The sequence below is a fragment of the Callorhinus ursinus genome, unplaced genomic scaffold (assembly GCF_003265705.2).
Source record: "Callorhinus ursinus isolate GAN/ISIS: 27379988/994484 unplaced genomic scaffold, GSC_fseal_2.0 scaffold2, whole genome shotgun sequence".
Taxonomy (NCBI): domain Eukaryota; kingdom Metazoa; phylum Chordata; class Mammalia; order Carnivora; family Otariidae; genus Callorhinus; species Callorhinus ursinus.
Window position 1 is genome coordinate 56,073,091 of NW_027397064.1, and position 20,029 is coordinate 56,093,119.

The 20,029-nt window shown below is 41.9% G+C and overlaps 1 pseudogene; it reads right to left on the reverse strand.

Moving 5' to 3' along the window:
* Nucleotides 1–4,499: 4,499 nt before the first annotated feature.
* LOC112807958 (U6 spliceosomal RNA) lies at nt 4,500–4,599 on the reverse strand (annotated as a pseudogene).
* Between the last annotated feature and the right edge of the window lie 15,430 nt (nt 4,600–20,029).

Here is a 20,029-nt window from a genome sequence, read left to right on the forward strand (position 1 = left end):
TGCAAAATGGTTACAAACCTTAAATAAATATACAAAACATCAAGCAAAATAACAGGTATGGGTCAGGTGCTCGATGAAAGTTCGTTCCATTCTATTTCCTAATCCCTTCACCATCAAACCCAGGCCGTATTCAGGGAGGAATTTTCAGTGCATTCAGAAGAGTCTGATAAACCTGAATTACAACAGTCTTAGGAATAAAAATTGCTTTCAAAACTGACCTCATTTGTTCAAACTGGAATCAGTCGTTTGTCTCATTCACCCATTCAATAAATTTTTATTGAGCGGTTACAGTGTGCTGGCCTCACCATAATCAAACCAGTGTCCCACCACAACTGTCTCTGGCCAATGGTCTCTGAGTGGCAGGTACGGAGGCAGACCCCTGCTCCCACCAGGCACAGGCTCCCAAGAGACAGCTTTCTATTAAGAAGGGAAAGGGAATACTTTATAATCCACCCCTGCTTAAGGAATTATTTGGTTTCTTTTCTTCTTTCATCTCAATGGGCGAATTAAATTGCTTTTTTTAAAAAAACTTTAAACCTAGGGGCGCCTGGGTGGCTCAGTCAGTTAAGCCTCTGCCTTCAGCTCAGGTCATGATCCCAGGGTCCTGGGATCGAGTCCCACATCGGGCTCCCTCCTCAGCGGGGAGTCTGCTTCTCTCTCTCCCTCTGCCCTCCCCCTGCTTGTGCACTCTCTCTCTCTCATAAATAAAATACCTTAAAAAATTTTGTTAAACCTACAGGAAAATTGGGGAGGGGGTGAGTATTTAGAAAAAGTTTTGATGGCCAATAAATAATATTTTTGTTTTTTAATTTGTAAAAAAAAAAACTCAAGGATTCCCCTGTTCTGACATCCCAATCATAACTGAAGGCTTCTTGGGATGCATAATTTAGAGTGGCCCCTTCCTTCTGTCTTCCCCACAGCCTCGCTTCCCTGCACTCTGAGCACTGGGTCCTCCGTGTCTATCTCTGGAGTTAACAGTCAGCTGCAGGTTTCCCCCATTACCCGAAAGTAGAGCATTCCTACGAAAACTTTCCTAAGCTGAAATGGCCTAAAGCAAAGAAGCAATTACCAGTAACTTACATGGAAAAATATTTAAGCATTCTCAGACCCCCAAAAATAACCTCTCTCAGGCTTTTCCGGTACCTTAGAACACACTTGCTAATGGATGCACAAAATAAATGGAGATAAAACACAAATGCTCTCAAACAGTACAAAGCTACGCTGGCTTGCCGCTGAGACGCTGAGTGTGGTTCCAGAAGGAGCTTGGTGGGGCAACTCTGACTGTTTTGGTGTGTGTGCTGCTTCTACGATGGACTGTTGCAAAACAAACACTGAACGCTATTTTCACATTTTGCCTTTTTCTCCTAAAAGCGAAAATCTTCCTCAGGTTTTTTCGGTTAGCAAAAACAGGTCCTAATGTAGTTCTTTCATAAAAGTGAAGTGGCCTAATGCAAATTTTTGAAAATCAGGGGATGCCTTTACATGTTTCTCTTACTGGTAAGTGTTTGAAAATGCCCCAATCCATCAACATTCTATCACAAATTCCTTAGTCTTAAAATTCTGCTCCTACTATTCCAGAGGCACATTTACAGGAAGCTAATAAAGCTCAAGCTTTGGGACCTCCACTTACAAGGATACCTTTTAATAAGTACTCACTTTTACATCAAAGTTTACATTATTTATGACTTTATATTAACTTCCTTAATATAGCACCTAAATGGTCTAAAGCTTCAGGCCCCCTTATAGGGCGCCGGGGTGGCTCAGTTGGTTAAGCATCTGCCTTCGGCTCAGGTCATGATCCCAGGCTCCTGGGATTGAGTCCCACGTCAGGCTCCCTGCTCAGCGGGGAGTCTGCTTCTCCCTCTGCCCCTCCCCCCCGCCCCCGCTCATGTGCACATGCTCCCTCTCATGCAAAAATAAATAAAATCTTTTTTAAAAAAATAATAAAACCTGTCCTTGTATTATTGGGGCTTACATGTATCTTCTGATACAGAAACCAACCAAAGTAGGTATCTTAAAAACTTTCCTAAGTCACCAGCTTTCCATAAGAGTGACAGGAGAATCCCAGACCAATATAAGACAGCAAAAGTGTTTGCTCCTTTGTACTCCCAGAGGGGCCTACAGATAGTTCTAAAATAGTTCAGCTCAGTCACTCTTGCCCACATTGTGTTAGAGTCAGTTAAAGGCCCCACAGTGTGACCCACCCATATAACATGTTTGCCCCCTGAGGGGCCTGGGAAACAAGTCTGGACGTTATCAGACATCGAGCTCAAATTTAGCTTAAATCTTGACCAGGAAGACGCCTGCCAGAACACCTGGCATATCCATCAACATAAATGTGTTTTAGTCATGAGAAACTCCCAGCCTTTTCCTGTTTTCTGGCTCCAAGCAATCAAGTTAAAGGTCACCTGTCGAAATACAATCTATTTAAAATAGGTACCTGAGACAAATAGCAGCAGACGACTGGAAAACCCTAATGCTTTATGGAGCTATTGTAGCCCCAAAGGTGCATTTTTACATTTATTCTTTCAAATAATCAAAAAACACTGATTGAGTGACTACGATTTATTAGGCTTTGGAAATATGAAAGATACATATTCTATAATAGGAAGTACTAGTCCTAGAACCAAGGGTCTGGATTCTAGATCCAACAAGAACTTCAGCCAGTAGGCACAACCCCACTCTGCCACTGGTTCTAGAATGCTCCTCACCACCAACACAAGCTGGTTGGCTGTGTGTATGAAAGGAAAATTCTCCCTTGGTGCTTCCTTTTTAGATTACTCTTAGGGCAAAGGCATGGATAGGTTACCAAATGGGACCACCAAAGAAAAATGGAAAAACATATCTAATAGAGTAGGGTAAACATAAGACCTGTTATCTAAATTACTTATCTAGATGACAACATAATTATTGTTTCATTTTTCATGTAACTACCACCAACTCTTAATCATCTACTATGTACTACAAATTGTGCTAAGGTCTTTGCAAATATTATTGCATATGTTATTGTTAATCTTTGTGACTTTACAGGTGGAGAAATCAAGGCCTGAATGGATTAGAAATTTGCCTCAAGCCACTTGCCTTGAATGGATCCAGAATTCAAACTCGAGATTGAGTAAATAAATTTGAATGGGAAGTCATAATATTGTGAACTTCCCGTTTGCCAGTTTAAAAAAAAATACTAACATTTCATAAAAACAAGGACATTTTAATAAGCCAAAACAAGGGGAGACCTAATCTTAGAGTAAAAGATAGTAGGCTCAGTTAAATAGACATAGCTTCATGGAAAACTTAGTACACTGCCTTTATTTTCCTCATTGAGCTGTGGACTTGCTCTAGTCCCAGGCCCACTATTTACCACCTGGGGCACACTGCCGCTTATAAGTGATCTAATTTCCTTCGGTTCTTTGGTTCTTTACAGCTGGAGGGGTGGTCACGTTTTTAAAAGGATGTACATGTACTTTCCAGCTCATCTTATCAGACACTTGCTACCTTTTCGGGTGATTTCAGTGGAGTCACTAAAATTCAGACATCATTTCACTAAACACAGGTTTCTGGAAGTCCTAAACTGCAATGGAAATGGTTAATTTGCTTCCCAGTGTATCTCCCTTCCTTTCTACTGCTCATTATTTGTGGGGTATTTCTTCCATTCATATTGTAAATTTTTAGTATGGAGTTTATTTTTTACTCTTGAAGTTGGTAGAGTTGTGTGATTCTTTTAAATTACAAATCATAGAATTTGCTTTCCCACAAGGGCCAGAAGTAAACATTGTGTTCTTTGCCTCAGTCATACAACCTAGCCCTCATTCATAGGAGAAATAAAGTTAGAGCACAACGGGAGCCATGTTCAAAAGAAGTGAAATAAGTGGCTCTGGAATTTCAAAGCATTTTCACGGACAGGCCCTCAACTGTACCCCGCGGCAGCCCCATGAAGGAGAGAGAGACTGATCTCCCATGTTGCAAATGGGGGGCTGAGACACCGAGGGAGGAAGTGACCCCAAGGTCTGACCATGGGTGAAGGAGCCAAGACTACCCCTCCAGACTATCTCAGTCACACTCTTCAAACTGCATTTTTACCTTTCTTGTCTTCATTCATCTGACAATATTATTGAGCACTTTCTCAGGAATGAGAAGGCATGGGGAGAGTCCAGCTGAAGACGCGAAGGTCAGTTCCACCTAATTCCCATGTTTCAGGGCGCTCACAGTGCTTTGGGGCTGGAGGCAAATATACAAATGATGTTAGAACTAGGCGGAATACACGTCCTGCTCAAAAGCCTGAAGTCATGCATCACAAGGACCCAAAGAAGGTAGCACTCCTGTGGTTGAGCCTTTACTGCCTCACACTCACATGTGTTTTCCCATCTTCTGAGTTAGATTTGCAGTGTTCCCCAAAATGAAAGTTCCAGACCACTGAAGCACTTATGGAGTGCTTGTTAAATACGGGTCCCTGGGCTCCACCTCAGACCTTCCCCAAAATTCCTTGGATCCCAGGAATTTTTTTCAATATGGAACACTTGACAAATACGCATGTCACCCTTGCACAGGGACCATGCCAATCTTCTCTGTGTCACTTTTGGACATGTACATTTCAGGACATGTATTACTGAACTGAGCTTGAGAATTTGTATTTTTAACAAGCTTCAAGGTCATTCTGATGCACATTCCAGATTCAGAATCTCTGTTCTAAGGTTTCCCTGTGTGTGTGTGTGTGTGTGTGTGTGTGTTGTGTGTGTATATATATGAAGATGAAATCATAAGATGGCATCCACTTTTACACTACCCCATGAATACTGATTCATCAGAATGCTACTTGTCTCTAAAATACTTTAATAAAATAAAATATTTTTCTTAGAAAATTAGCTAGCTAGCTAGTCTATTACAAAACTCGGTGATACATTTCCTTCCTAAGAGCAGCTTTATGGCCTCAGCCACAGAAGAACTATGTTAACCACAACACTGCATAGTCTTGGCCAGTGAGCATCAGCACTCCTTACTAAATGTATGTTCTACTGTGTTTTCTTGAATTAAATATGCTTGCAATGTGTGGCCTCTCTCCATGCAACTTTCTGGTGAGTTCAGGTTCATAATTTTGATCCAGAGTGCTATCAAAAGATGATAGTACAGGTAATGCCATCAAGATATACAAAAGAGCACTATGTTGGATGCTAAATTTTTTTAAGTAGCTCAAGGTGACTTTAGGGAAATGGCTGTAGCACAGAAGAAAGATCAGCAAGGATTCAGGGTGATGGAAATCTTTTGACATTATAAAAGGTATCATAAACATCTCTTCTATCAGGGAGGATGAACTAACAATTATGACTGCTAATGGGAAGACACTATGGCTTGTGACCTCAGGAGATTGAAAGAGAGGGTAAAAGCCACTTAAGAGGAACCCCTGGACTCAGGGACTTGACCAAAACAGCCTGTTCACTTAAACTCCCCTGGAGCACATACTCCTGAAGTGAAGGGGAGGAATGCCTACACTGATGCTGGGCTTGCAGCCTCCAACACGCCAGTGTTTCACTGTAGCCAGTGGGAATAGTTACAACATGCTAGAACAGTGGTTTCAAACCTCAGAGAATCCAGGTGATACGGAGACAGGGTCCTGTGCCCCACTGCTAGGTATTCTGTTTCAACAAGACTATGGGATGGCCTGAGAATCTGCTGTTCTAACAGGCTTCTTTTTTTTTTTAAAGATTTATTTATTTGAGAGAGCGAGAATGAGAGAGAGAGAGTACATGAGAGGGGGGAGGGTCAGAGGGAGAAGCAGGCTCCTCGCTGAGCAGTGAGCCCAATGCGGGACTCGATCCCGGGACTCCGGAATCATGACCCGAGCCAAGGGCAGTCGCCCAACCAACTGAGCCACCCAGGCGCCCCTCTAACAGGCTTCTTGTGATGCTTTACCGTATTGGTTCTTGCACCACACATTTATTTTATTTTTTATTTTCTGCCAATTTTAAATACAGCTTTAACTGACCCTGATCACTATCTGTAATAATGGAACACATTTCTCTGCATTAAACTAAAATGCACATATAGCATCAAATCTAAATACTATGTCCATTACTTGCACCACGGTTTAGGAAACTTAACTAAGCAGAAAACCAGTTGGCATGGCACTGTGGTACCTGAAACATAATTATGTCTTGTGATTTCCCAATACTCTTTCTCTGACCATTAATCATATCCACTAATCTTTTGTTGTTATTGCCATTGTTGCCTTGCCCACAATAACATGGGGGGGGGAGTGGGGGTGGAATCCAAATGTTAATAAGTGTTAATTATGGCATTTTAAAAATCAAATCAAAACAGCAAAAATCATGAAAAAATAATTCATGAAAGCTGACAAGCCTTCACCCTTAATCATCATCTCAAGGTTAAATAATGATCAGAATTCTTTCAGTTGAAGTACTTATGTTGCATCTTGATGTTTGACTATCGTATAACTGTGCTATTAGGCTCTATTTTTCATTGCAGATGAAACTGATGCATCTTTGTATGGTGGAGTCTGACATAGTAAAATTGTTACTCTCTAGGTAGGATATTCATAAAAATGTAATTATCGTAATCAGAACGGTCTTTAAGCTCATGAGAGGGGATTGCCAGATTTGTGATTGGCAGTTTTCAATCACTTCACGTATAATAAATAAACTTCTTAAAGCAGCCTTGGGAGTCACTGATGTCTTACAGAGGGAAACTATTCTGATCAAATAACAAAAGGGTGTCGGGAGATGGTGATGGAAACTCAAGTTGGCCTCCTCTGCCTGGCTTTGGGCAGGACTGGATGGAACTTTTAACAGATTTCATTTGGTTTACTCACCAACAGATGTAATTAACAGTGCCATTTGCTGGGGGAGGGCATTGAGAAGAGAGCTCACAGGAAGACAACCGTTACTGAGTAGAATGCATTTATCCTAACTTGCAGCAGGAGCCCAGGAGTTGCTGTGCATGCACCATGCCACCGGGGGGGGGGGGGGACGTAGCAATGCCATCAGGGGCATTTGGCCTTTGCTCAGTTGGGAGTTTCCAGTGTTCTTAATGTCCCCAATACTGGTTTAGTCAGCATGCTTAATAAATGTAGAGATACTACAAACGAGCCCATGTTGGTGGGCTAGAGAAATAAAACCCAACAAAGTCAAGTCAACAGGCTATTCAATTTGAAGACGAACCTACTCAAACTGGACCACAACTTTGTTTTGATTCCCACTGTCTCTTTTAGAATTACTCAGTGGGGGCAAGTTGGTCCCCTGCCCCTGCGTGAAAACCTCCATAATCCCAGGACTTGTTTTTAATCATTCTTTGGTAATAAAAAATCCTACAGCCACTTTAAGTCTCCAACACAACCCCAATTAAGAAGTTAGAATATCCAGTCTTGTAGAATAATCAGCTCCTAGAATCAGATTGAAAGGTGACACTTTTTAGGACACCTGGGTGACTCAGTCAAGCATCTGCCTTCGGCTCAGGTCATGATCCTGGGGTCCTGGGATTGAGTCCTGCATTGGGCTCCCTGCTCAGCGGAAAGTCTGCTTTTCCCTCTGCCCCTCCCCTGCTCATTTTCTCTCTCTCTCTCAAATAAAATTTTAAAAATAAATAAATAAATAAAGGTGACACTTTTCCCTTCACCCCTCTGGGGCCTTCTCCAGCCAAGAAGCTGGAGTGGGGGGCAGGGTCCATCTGTTCCTTACCTCCACCTAGTGTTTCCAGCTGTCTGCCGCCATTTCACTAGCCATGGTTTGTTCCTGGATCAAGGCAGGCAGAGGGAAGAGAAGTAAGCAGGGGAAGAGGGAGAAAAGTTCTTCCTTGACTGATCACCTCTTAGGGTGGCTTCTCTCTTTCTGAGCTAGGCTGTGAAACTGAAAGCTGCCTCTCCTTGGTCTGGGGTGCTCTCTCAGTGCCTCAGAGACCCACTATCCCCCACGCTGGGGACCTCTCACCTGAAGTTCCTTCATCAGCTGAAACTCCAGCTCCACATCACAACTCCTGCCGCTCCCTGTTGAAGCCCAAGAGCTCCTCTAGGTGGCCCTATTGGACAGGAGCTAAGTTTCTTTGCCCTTTCCTCCCTTCTTCTCTCTCCCTCTCCCTCCTCCCTACCCTTCCCTCCTCCTCCCCTCTCTTCCCAGCACCTCCCCCTCCCCCTCTCCCTACCCTTTTTTCCCCCTTCCCCCTCCCTTCCCCATCCCCCAGTGCTGGCCCACTCAGTCACAAGTCTACTCCAAGCTGCAGGAGATGTGTGTAAAGCTCTCTGAATGAAGACTTTTCAGTGAGAAAGCAACTTTGGGGTGAGAGGGGCTTTTAGACTGCCCTCCAGAAAAACCCTCTTCACACCTCTTCCTCCCAATCCTCAACCCCCTGATATTTTGTTATGGGGAACAGCTGTTCCCCATGTGTGTGAAGAGTCGGGCAGTAGCAGTAACACCCCGGTGCCACTTACTGATGCTATTCACTCCCTGGGAAAGCTTAGCCTGGCCCCCCTTCCTCTGGCACTGGTCTTCCCCTCAGCCATGTATCTGTTCTGCCCAGAAGGTCACCCTGGGGTTCGGTGAGCAGCTGCACTTGGTGCCACACTAAGCCCTAGCCTCCAGCTCGGTGTCTTGTAGTAACAAAGGAGAGATTTTGGCCTCGATCTGCTACCTTTCATTTTGTTTCCCAATTTGTTCAGAACCTGGTGGGGAAGAAGGTGCTATGTATTGAGCCTCTCTTTCTACCTTGAATGTAGGCAAAGGATTTGAGTCATGTTACCACTTTCTGGATACTCCTTCTGAAGATCTCTATCCTTTTATGGCTTCTTTCTTTTGCTTGTCATATATTTTATCTTGATGCCTCAGTGAGAACTTCTTATTTAACATCTTGAAATGTGTCATATGGGAAATAACTAGCTAAAAGCTTTTAGAGTTTTCTTGAGGAATAATTGATGATAACAAGTATTTGAGGACATATATATATAGCCCAGAAATGAATATCTTTTAGATAAAACTTTAAAATACTTCAGAAAGGGTAGAGCCTAGGAGTCTCAGTCAGTTAAGCGTCTGACATCCAACGTCAGGCTCTTGATTTTGGCTCAGGTCATGATCTCAGGGTCATGAGATCGAGCCCCATGCTGGGCTCCATGCTGTGTGGAGCCTGCTTAAGATTCTCTCCCTTTCCCTCTGCCCCTCCACACTGCTTGCTCGTACATGTGCATGCTCTCTCTTAGAAAAAAAAAATATTTTTTTAAAAATAAAATAAAATACTTCAGAAAGAAAAAGCGCTTTCAGAGGACTCAAATTTTTTCTTGACTTTGCCAAAGACTAGCTATATGACCTTGGGAAAGTTGCTCCATCTCTCCAAACCTAATTTTTTCATTTATGAAATAAAGAGTCTGGCCTAAAAGTCTCTCAGGTCCTTTTCCAACTCTTACCATGAATCTGCGAGACCTTGAAGGGAATTGGGAGAACTTTTCTGTTGCTAAGGAGGCAATGCTGCTGATGTGGCATGGGGGTTAACACACAGGCTCCTGAGGTATTCATGAATGTGGCCCTTCCTCTACTCGCTCAGACACAAACACTTACTAGTGCGTACGTCTTTGCACCAAGAGATAGTTGGGTGCATAAAATTTCATTCTTGACCCAAGAAACTTATGAATATGAAGGAGAAGCTAGATTGTTCGCAAATATTGTTAAACACTACACGATGCTTTATTTACCCGAGAAACATTTACTGAGCACCTACCATCGTACATACAAAACGCTGTGGGATGGTGCTTGGAGTGCATGGGTGCAGTTTCCTCCCAGAGCACCACCTTGACACACAGGACATACCTACACAGAACCCATAATCAGGGTGGGCTGAAAGCAGGGCTATGGCCATATGATAGTCCACAGCCCCAAATCTAACCTCACACCCTTGGTCCTGTGCTTCCAAAGACAAAAACAAAAGATATTTCTATTAGGAAAATTGTGGTGGTGCTTCTCTTCTCCTCCATCTCTGTCTTTTTGAAGACATGATGTCAGGATTCACTCTGTTTACAGTTTGACTACTTCATGGAAAAATGTGTCTATAAAACACCTGGTAGTTGTAAAAAGGCTTGGGTAAGGCCCAGGGAGTCAGATAAATAAATGTTATTTATTCAGCTGTCCCAAGCCATCACCAATCTCCTTACACCCAAGGATTGTCTGTCCTCTCCTAAATTTTATTTCTAATCTCGCTACAAAGTCAGGTAAAAAAAAAAAAATCAGGAAAATCAAAGCTCTACCTCCCTGAAAAACTATCAAGTACAAACATTCTTTGTGGCATTTCAGGAATGCTTTGATACCCTGAACTAGAAAAGATGGTTGCAAATGCTTTTATCTGGTATAGCAAACATAGTAAATCCAAGTAAAGGTTATACTTGTCGATGCAGTTCAGCAACTATCTCCTAAGCACCTGTGGTGTACCTGGTTCATGCATTAAAGTCATAGAAGACACCAGAGATTCTAGCGTGTTCTCCAAGCCACATTGTCAAAGTAAACAGTGAGTTCATCGCCTGGTCCCCACCTGCAGACAGTGCCCCGGTGGGCTCTGAAGTTGCTCTTTCTGTTATCTAATCTCTAAGACTGAACCCTAACCGTGACTTCTTCCTTTCAGTGACTCTTCCCAGGTAAATTATGTTCACCTGCTGAAATGCATTACCTTGTGCATTTTTTAAAGGCTTTAATCTTTATTCTGGTGATAAACATTTAACTCAGAATTAGTGATCAGGCAGCTTTCCACAGAGAGGTAGGCTCCTGCCTTACTAATTTTAGTATGGACTGAGTTGAAATCCCTTCTAGGCAGGGTCCCTAAAAAGAGGATATTTCCATTGAAGACACATGTGGGAATTTTGCTTATTGGGCAAAGGAGAAGGGACACCACCTATACAGGTAGCCAAAACAATAAGACATGTGGGGAAAATCTCCAAGTGGGCAGAGAAGTTAGAAGGGGTTGTGCCATACTGAAAGTGATGATATTTTTTTAATCAAACACTAGGGCGGATAGCGTGACACATGGTCTGAAAACAGAACAGATTACTTAAAATCTGGGATGTATGATCACCATCTTCACAGTAAATGAAGCCAGCAGCTGTTCAGAGTGAAAGTCATTAACAATGAGTCTCTGTACATTGAGGGATCCAGAGGAGTGGATGGGAAGCCGACTGATGTCATCCATTTACAAGCCAGAGCTTCCTCACACAAAACAAAGAGCGTTTGTTACAGGAGGGTTTCCTGGAACCACTTGCTGTCAGCACCTTGTCTGCACGGACAAAGGTGTAATCTACTTACCAAAAAACAATGAAGCTTTGCTTCCAAACAACACAGTCTGGGAATGCAAAGTACAAGAACTAGGGGCAAGCACAGGACAGACTGTGAGCTGTCCTTTACATGCTCAGTTCTATAACTGCTGCTTCAACGGAATTCAAGTATCATACTATTGTTTTTAATTAAACCCTCATCACTCTGCCTTCCCATCTTGTGCATTCAATTTGAAACTTGGGAATTGTTTTGTTGCAAAGGAGGAGATTCAGAAATTCCAATTCTCCTACTTAATAAGAATGTTATGTTCCGGATAATGTAATAAGAGAAAAGCTTCCCTTTGTTGCCAACTCTCAAAGTCAACTCTTAGTCATGTACTTGGAGAATAATCCTTGGAAAATATTTTAACTCCAATTCCTATTACCAATATAGAAGTTTCTAGGCTTCCATCTCTACTTTTAAGTTGTTGTGTGCTTTTTCAACTTATATCCTAGCAAAAGCTGATTTTCCTTAGAATATGACATAAGTTTATTTTAACCATTCAATGTTTTGAGCTATCTGTATCATCATTTTAGTTCCAGGTGTATCACTTTTTTTTCTTTCTACATTAGGACTTTAAATAGAAAACCAAAACATAGAAGATTCATTTGACTATAACTGGTGTATCAGTTGTTTATAGCGGCAAATGATCAACTAAAAATGGGTTAAATTTACAACCTCACACGACAAGAAGTCCAGAGGTGTGGCATTTGCTATTGGTTGGCCAGTTCAGTGGCTCAATGACTTGCTGAGGACCTGGACTCTTTCCACATTTCCACCTCATCATCCTAGGTGCACTGGTGTCAATCCTCAAATTTGGCTAACATTCAGCTTACGGGGAGTATCCTTAACAGAGGAACTTATTAATTACCACCACAGGGGAGTAGTCAGCAAAATCCAGAAGCGATTGAGGAAATTTAAACCTGACTGGATATTGATTAAGGAATTTCTGTCAATATTTTTAGGAGTGATTAAGGTATTATAGTTATATTTTTTGAGAGTCCATATCTTTTAGAGACACATGCTGACACACTTACAGCAGAAATGATAATGATATCTGAGATTTACCTCAATGCCTCAAAATAATCTGGTGGGAGCAGGGAGTGAGAATGGGGAAAAGACAGGTTATGAGTAATAATAACTGGGAAGCTGGGTGATGTGTGCATAGGGATACATTATACAATTTCTCTTTTTTCTGTTTTTTTATAACAATTTTTATATATTTCATTTTTTTAAAAAAATGACATGAGAAAAGAGTAAAAGGAAGAAAAAAGGAGGGGTCAGGTAGACAATTCTCCTAACTTAGTCAACAATTTGGACCATTGAACCTCTACTGGACTTTCACAGCCTAGAGCGGGAACTGACCAACGGCAACATGCAACTAGGTCCCCTGGGAATACACCATCTGCCTCTTCAGAGTGGTCTTGCCAAGGATGTCTCAGGGCTTGCTCACAATGGCAGTCTGGGAGTAAGTACTCCCACTATCTGCATTATTATTATGAGAAAATGGAGAAAAGCCTTCCTGACTATTCTAAACTAAGTACTCCCCCCAAAAGCAACGTAATCCCATTGAAATAGTGTTAGCAGGTCACAGAGTGTTAATTCTAGCCCGTGTGGTCCTAAACAAAATATTTTTGGACATAAATAAATTCTAGTGATGTGTCATTGACATTAAAGTTGGCATCTAAAGCCTTACAGTTGTATACTCATGTTCAGTGAAGGCTCTGTTCATTTTGAGAAGGTATAAATCTAATGCACTAAGAACCAAGAAACATATTTTTAAACTTCGTTTGCTTGCTGTAAATGACAGCAAAACCAAAAATCAAACCTCTTAACAGCTATAAGCCTGTTTTGCTCCAACAGGACTTCATTATCCCAACCCTCCAAAAACAAACAAACAAACAAACAAAGGCAAAACACACCCCCCACACATGCACATACACACTAAACAGCACAGGCCAGTATTCAAACTTCCTAAAAAAATGAGTGACGAAGACACGTCCAAACTCCAGACTGCTTGTAAAAGATCCCTAAGCATGGCTCTCAATAACGCATCTGAACAATACAGGACAAAACTGCAGGCGGAACGTTTAGCTATTTTCCTAGCTATATCTAAGCAGCTCCTAGACTTCTCCTGGAGTCATACTGAAACCAGCTCAAAACAAAACAAAACAGAAACAAAAACAAAAAAACAAAAAATTAGTTTGGTTCTCACTTTGACAGGCATGAAAGAGTGACCAGAGGTAGAGAAAAGTTGGGATGTGAATTGCCCAGCAAGTCCCATGAGGGGCTGAAGGAAATACAGTCTCTTTTTGGTATTTTTCTACCTCCATGATCTTCTTACTTTCTGGCTCTGCCACTCTTCATCCCCTGCCTGGGTTTGTACTATGCTCATCTCCCTCTGGCCTCCCTGAGCGTTTCTCCATTCTGCCCTCTAAATTTTCAGTGCTCCCAAATTCAATTACAAATTCCCAAATCAAGCTTTCAATTATAGCAATAGGTAATTACTAGAATGGTAGATTGTTCCATCCTCCCCAAGCCATCTTCCATCAAAATTCTAATTCCCATACTGTCCATGGGCTGATCTAATCTAGCAGCTGGGAAAGACATCCTCAGTTACCAGCTCACAGTCCTAAGGGTCTATCACCCTTATATTTTCTCTCATCAGAATGCTCAGAGGGTACATCTTAGAGAGGTAGGTATTAAAATGTCTTCAATAGCAGAAACTAAGGAGGTGATACAGAGAAGAGAAAAGGTTTCAGGCATGCCTGATCATCCTAATTTACTTGAATGTAATAAAAACTCCCAATTAAAGGTGTAGCCTAGTAAAAGTGTTTCGGAATGAGGGTGATACCAATTACTCAAACAAGGTACTGGTAGGTTTTGTTCTTCCTCCTTGATGAAAATTTTGTCATGAAAAAAAAATTCAAGCTCTACAATGCACATGACAAGGTTCATTCAATCTAGACAGTTCCACAAAAGTTTTTTTTTCCTTCTGGGTAGCCAAGGTGACTCATGAATTTCCCTGTCCTCTTTTTATGCCCCCACTGAGATAATACAGAAATATTTTAAACTATTGGACTTTCAGACAGAAATATATCTTAGAACAGTAGCCTCCAAACTTTACTGCTCATCAGGGGACTTTCCTTTAATAAACATTTTCATCTCCCCCTGCTCCACTGAATCAGATCCTGCGCCAGGGTGGTAGAAAGTAAGGGACTGGGGTAGGAATGTTTTCATCCTGTGCATATAATTCTAATGATCAGTCAGATTCAGACACTACTGTTGAGAGCACCATGGTACCACCCAGTACCTCCTAAGTCATACCACTTATCTGCTCAGATCCATAGAGGAGGGGAAGAAAGCCTCTGTGAGCCCTACCCTGCTTCCCACCTACCTGGCAAAGTGCATCACTTCCCTAATCTCAGAGCCCTGTAATCTGGGTCACCCAATTTAAGATATTCATACTTCCGTATAAGCAATTCCTCCTACAGACAAAAAGAAAACACACTTATCAACGCCCTAAGTATCAAGCTCTCAAATAGCTAATTCCATTTACCAACGACAATGTCCTTGTGAGGTTGGCATCAGCACCATCTTGTAGTTGAAGAAATGGGCTGAGATGATGTGTAATTTTGCCAAGTTCTCCATGGTTAGGCACAGAGGGTAGATGAGGAGCCCCGTGCTGTTGGGACAGGACGGATTATGGACGTAGTCACTTGTGCCCTGTTCTTATTTCTGTTGGAGGCTTATTTGATAGAAAGAAAAGGTGATATTCCCCCTTCTTTCCCTCTTTGGAAGGAAACCTAGCTTTTTTGTTCTGAGACTCAGAATGGTCTTATGCTCAGGTGTCAGAGGTTTAAGAACGTCTTTGTGTTTCAAAAGCTATCCTAGAAAAAGCCCCAACCAGGACTTTGAGAGTTCTGGGGTCTTCAAGAAAAGAAGCTGAAATTATCCTAAAAAGGGAGAAGATGGAATGCAGTGTTTCCCAGGGAAGACAGACAGGGCCCTACCCTGAGAAGATGGCTTCCCCAGAGGCTGGAGGGAGGTGTGGACATTTATTGCATGCAAGGGTATAGAGCAATTCAAAGTTTGCCATGCCACCACTGCTACAAAAGGGCAAAGACTGTGCCACCCTCAACCAAACTAAGGCAGTTGTCCCATCTTAAAATTTGGCTCATGGGGAACCCCAGAAAGAGAAAAGGAACTAGCATTCACTTTACACCTGTAGCGTACCCGGAAGGTTTACCCCAGGGGTCCAGGGAGTCCTGAGAGTCTTCACGAGGCATTGAGCCCATGGCAGCTCTACCATGGCATGTGTTTCCTCTTCTTCCTCACACCTCACAGCTGGTACGGAGATGCACAGAACGCTGTACTAGTGTACGCGCCCCCTGGGGGTCACATTTGGAGATCTTAGCTCTCTGCCCACAGAGTGTGGTCATGGGCTCACAGATTCATGGCCTACAATGCACCTGGCTCTTTATCATAATAAAAACCAAACAGAATGAGTAAAAGAAACCAGACATGAGAGAGCACAAACTGTACGTTCCATTTACATGAAGTTCAGAAACAGACTGAACTCACCCATAATGATAGTGGGTAGTACAACAGTTACCTTTGGCCAGGTATTAACTGGGAGTGGGCACAAGGGAGCCTTTTAGAGAGCTAGAAACTTTCTATATCCTGATCTGGATGGTGACTACACAGGTGTATACATATGTGAAAATTCATTGAGCTGTACACTTAAGATATGTGCACTTTACTGTTATGTAAATATTATCTCCGCAAAATAAATAAATAATACAAGCAAATAAGCCACCAGACACAGGTACTAAACAATAACTTACAAAGATCTGCTAGCTCTAGCTTGCCTATTACTGGGGACACTGAGTCCCCTCTTACTGACTTAATACCTTCCCAATTCCTAAAATTAATCTGGCTCCCTACCCTATAAATGCACAGGGAATTTAAAGAGCCAGAGAAGAGCATTCAGCCCAACAGTCCTCACCCAGGCAGCATTGTGTATAGGTGCAGAGAGGACAGAGCCAGACTGCCCAGGTTCAAATCCCTGCTCTGCCAATTAAGGGTTAAAGCCTTAAGCAACTTACTTAAATTTGCTATTCCTCAGTTTCCTGACCTGTATAATAGTCTTTATAATGAGGATTAAGCAAGATTAATCCATATAAAAGCACTCAGTAAATACCCAATATTATTATTTTTGTTTAATCCTCACAGCAACCCTATCTGATAGATGGCATTGTCCCCCATTTTACAAGTGCAGAAACTGAAGCTCACAGAGGCTAAACTTGCCTAGGTTACACAGTTGGCAATGAGCAAATCGGGGTTTGAACCTGGGTCTGTCTTTTCTTTTTCTTTTTTTTAAGGATTTTATTTATTTATTTGAGAGAGAGCATGAGAGGGGGTTGGGTCAGAGGGAGAAGCAGACTCCCCGCCGAGCAGGGAGCCCGACGCGGGACTCGATCCCAGGACTCCAGGATCATGACCTGAGCTGAAGGCAGTTGCTTAACCAACTGAGCCACCCAGGCGCCCTGTCTTTTCCTTTTCTATTAAGAAGCTTCTCTAGTGCCCCCTAGATCCTCCTGGTCCCTGTGCCTCCGTCTGCTCCCTCTTGGATTTCCTTAGGGCTAGCCCATCATGAATCTGCATTTCTATCACTACGTGCTGCTGAGACTGGACTATATAGCCCACTCCTCAGGGAACTTTCTAGTCTTTTGGATTCTGTCTGAGCCCCACGTACAGAATAATCAAACCTACATAACAGGCAACGATTGGATCAAAACGGTGAACTGAGCTCGTAAGACCAGGTTCTCTTCCTCCCCGATTTTTTTTACAATGACGGGGGGAAATGTTTTTAAAGAAGAAATCCACACAAGTCTAGTAGACCAGAAAGGATACTATTATCAGAAAAATTTGAACTATCTGGAAGATAGAAGTTAAATGAAATCAACATTGACAAGCATGAAGCAAAATCACATCCCAAAACTGGTTGCAGAATATGAACCAAATAAATGATTAAAATGGGAATGGGAAGATAAGAGCAAATCCAGAGAGATTCCAAAATCAGAGGGACATTTACAGTAGTAAAGAAAAGGCTCTGTATCAACCATGAGGATAATTTACTAAAGAACTGTATCCAGAACAAGGGGTCCGTTGCCTTCCTATGCAGAAAATGTGGCAGAAAGAAAACATCAGTAGTGTTTGGCCTGGGGAGGAGACAGAAAGGCAGGAGGAAGTGTTGGGAGGTGACAAGGTAACTCTGCAAGGAAGAAAATGTGCACGGCCTGCCACCAGAGTAAAGCCTTCCTTACAGTAGCATCATGGCAGGGAAATACCACAACTGTGTGGTGTATTGGTTTTCTATTGCTGTTGTAACAAATTTCCACAAGCTTAGTGGCTTAAAACAACACAAATTCATTATTTTACAGTTCCGTAGGTCAGAAGTCCCAGGCTAAAATCACAGTGTCAGCAGTCCTTTTGGGAGACAAGGGGAGAATTTGTTTTTTGCATTTTTCCACCACATTCCTTAACTCATGCCCCCTTCTCTATCCTCAAAGACAGCAGTGTGGCATCTCTCTGACTCTTCTTCCATAGTCACAGCTCCCTCTGATCACATCTGCAAAAGCTTCCCCACTTTTAAGGGATAATCAAGATAACCACCCTTTCTCAAATTATTTAACTTAATCACATCTGCAAAATTGCTTTTGCCATGTAAGGGAACATGTTCACAGGTTTCAGGGATTAGGCCATGGGCATCATTGGGGCCGTTTTTCAGCCTACCACATGTGGTTACTGGACACCTGGCGGATAACTCTGCTTTCTGGCTTGGCAATTGGAGTACTGGTTGTCCCACCTGGAACCTGAATCTGGAGGGGTACCCACAAAGGCTGGCAGCGATGACCTAACCAGACTGTTCCAGCTGAGTGTCCTTGCCTGTGGCTCCTTTGGTTCCTGCCGGTTTTCCAAGCCTGAAGTTCAACCTTCCAGTCAGTTCTGCAAGCTACTCAATGACCAGCCAATAAATTATTTTGCTGTATAAATTATCCAGAGCTAGTTTCTGTTACTTATAATCAAGAATTCTGACTGATACAGACTCTAAATACAGAAAACAAACTGATGGTTGCCAGGGGGGAGGAGGGTGGAGGGTGGGTGAAATAGATGAAGGTGATTAAGAGGTACAAACTTCCTTAGTTATGAAATAAATAAGTTATTAAGATGAAAAGTACAGCACAGGGAATATAGTCAATAATACTGTAATAACATTGTATGATTACATTACTGTATGTGGTAAGCATTGAGTAATGTACAGGATTGCTGAATCACTATGATGTATACCTGAAAATTAATATAACATTATATGTTAATTATACTTCACTTAAAGAAAAGATAAGCTAAGGCAACATGTTCTTTTCTGAAGCTAGAATTTGATTAATGATAATACATTTCTAGAGATCTACATGAAATTTGGAAGAAACAAATTCAAAGTAGTTATTAAAAAACTTACTTTCTGGGGCTGCCTGGGTGGCTCAGTCGATTAAACATCTGACTCTTGGCTTCAGCTCAGGTCATGATCTCTGGCTCATGAGATGGAGCTCTGTGTCAGGCACACAGCTGAGCGTGAAGCCTGCTTAAGATTCTCTCTCTCTCCCTCTCCCTCTACCCCTCCCCACCCCGCTTGCTCTCTCAAAAAAATAAAAACAAAAACCCACCAACTTTCTGAATGTTTCCTATAAATATAATACAAATATCATTTATTCATAACACTATATAATGACTTCTAGATTTGTAAATTTATTTTTTAAGGATTTTATTTATTTAGTTGAGAGAGAGAGAAAGGGAGAGAGAGCACAAGTGGGGGGAGGGGTAGAAGGAGAGGGAGAGAGACAAGCAGACTCTCCCCTGAGTGCAGAGCCTGACACGGGCTCCATCCCAGGACCCTGAGATCATGACCTGAGCCGAAGTTAGACACTTAACTGACTGAGCCACCCAGGCATCCCTAGATTTGTAAATTTAAAGTGATGTGATTCAGTAAAGGTATTCATGTTAAAATCATTAAACAGAGAATAAACTGGTGGTGGCCAGAGGGAAGGTGGGTGGGGGAACGGGTGAAATAGATAAAGGTAATTAAGAGGTACAAAATTCCAATTATGATACAAATGAATCACGGAAATGAAAAGTACAGCACAGGGAATATAGTCAATAATACTGCAATAATGTTGTATAGTGATAGATGGTGACTACACTTACGTGATGAGCACTGAGTAATGCACAAAATTGTCAAATCACTATGTTGTACACCTGAAACTAATATAATACTGTATATCAATTATACTTTAATAATAAAAATAAAGTAAAATAAAAATTTGTAATCTAAAAAAAAAAGAAAAAAGAATTCCGACTGATAAAAAATATCCTATGTGCCTGCTCCACACCCATTTATCTTTAAGCAAATACTTCCTGGGGACAGTCCCTACATACCTATGTAGAATTTATATCAGATCTTGCATTCAGAGGAAAGGCCTGTCAGCACACTCACACAAAAGCAGATAAAATCTAAGCCACTTACTTATAAAAATTGGCCTAGTTCTTCATTTGTAAAAGAAAAGTATAACACAGGATCACCAGACATGAAGGAAAACGAACATCATGTGAGACAAAGAGACAGACCTGACCTGAAAGAAAACAAGATCAGAATAAAATTTTCATCTTAAGAGAAAGGGGATGGT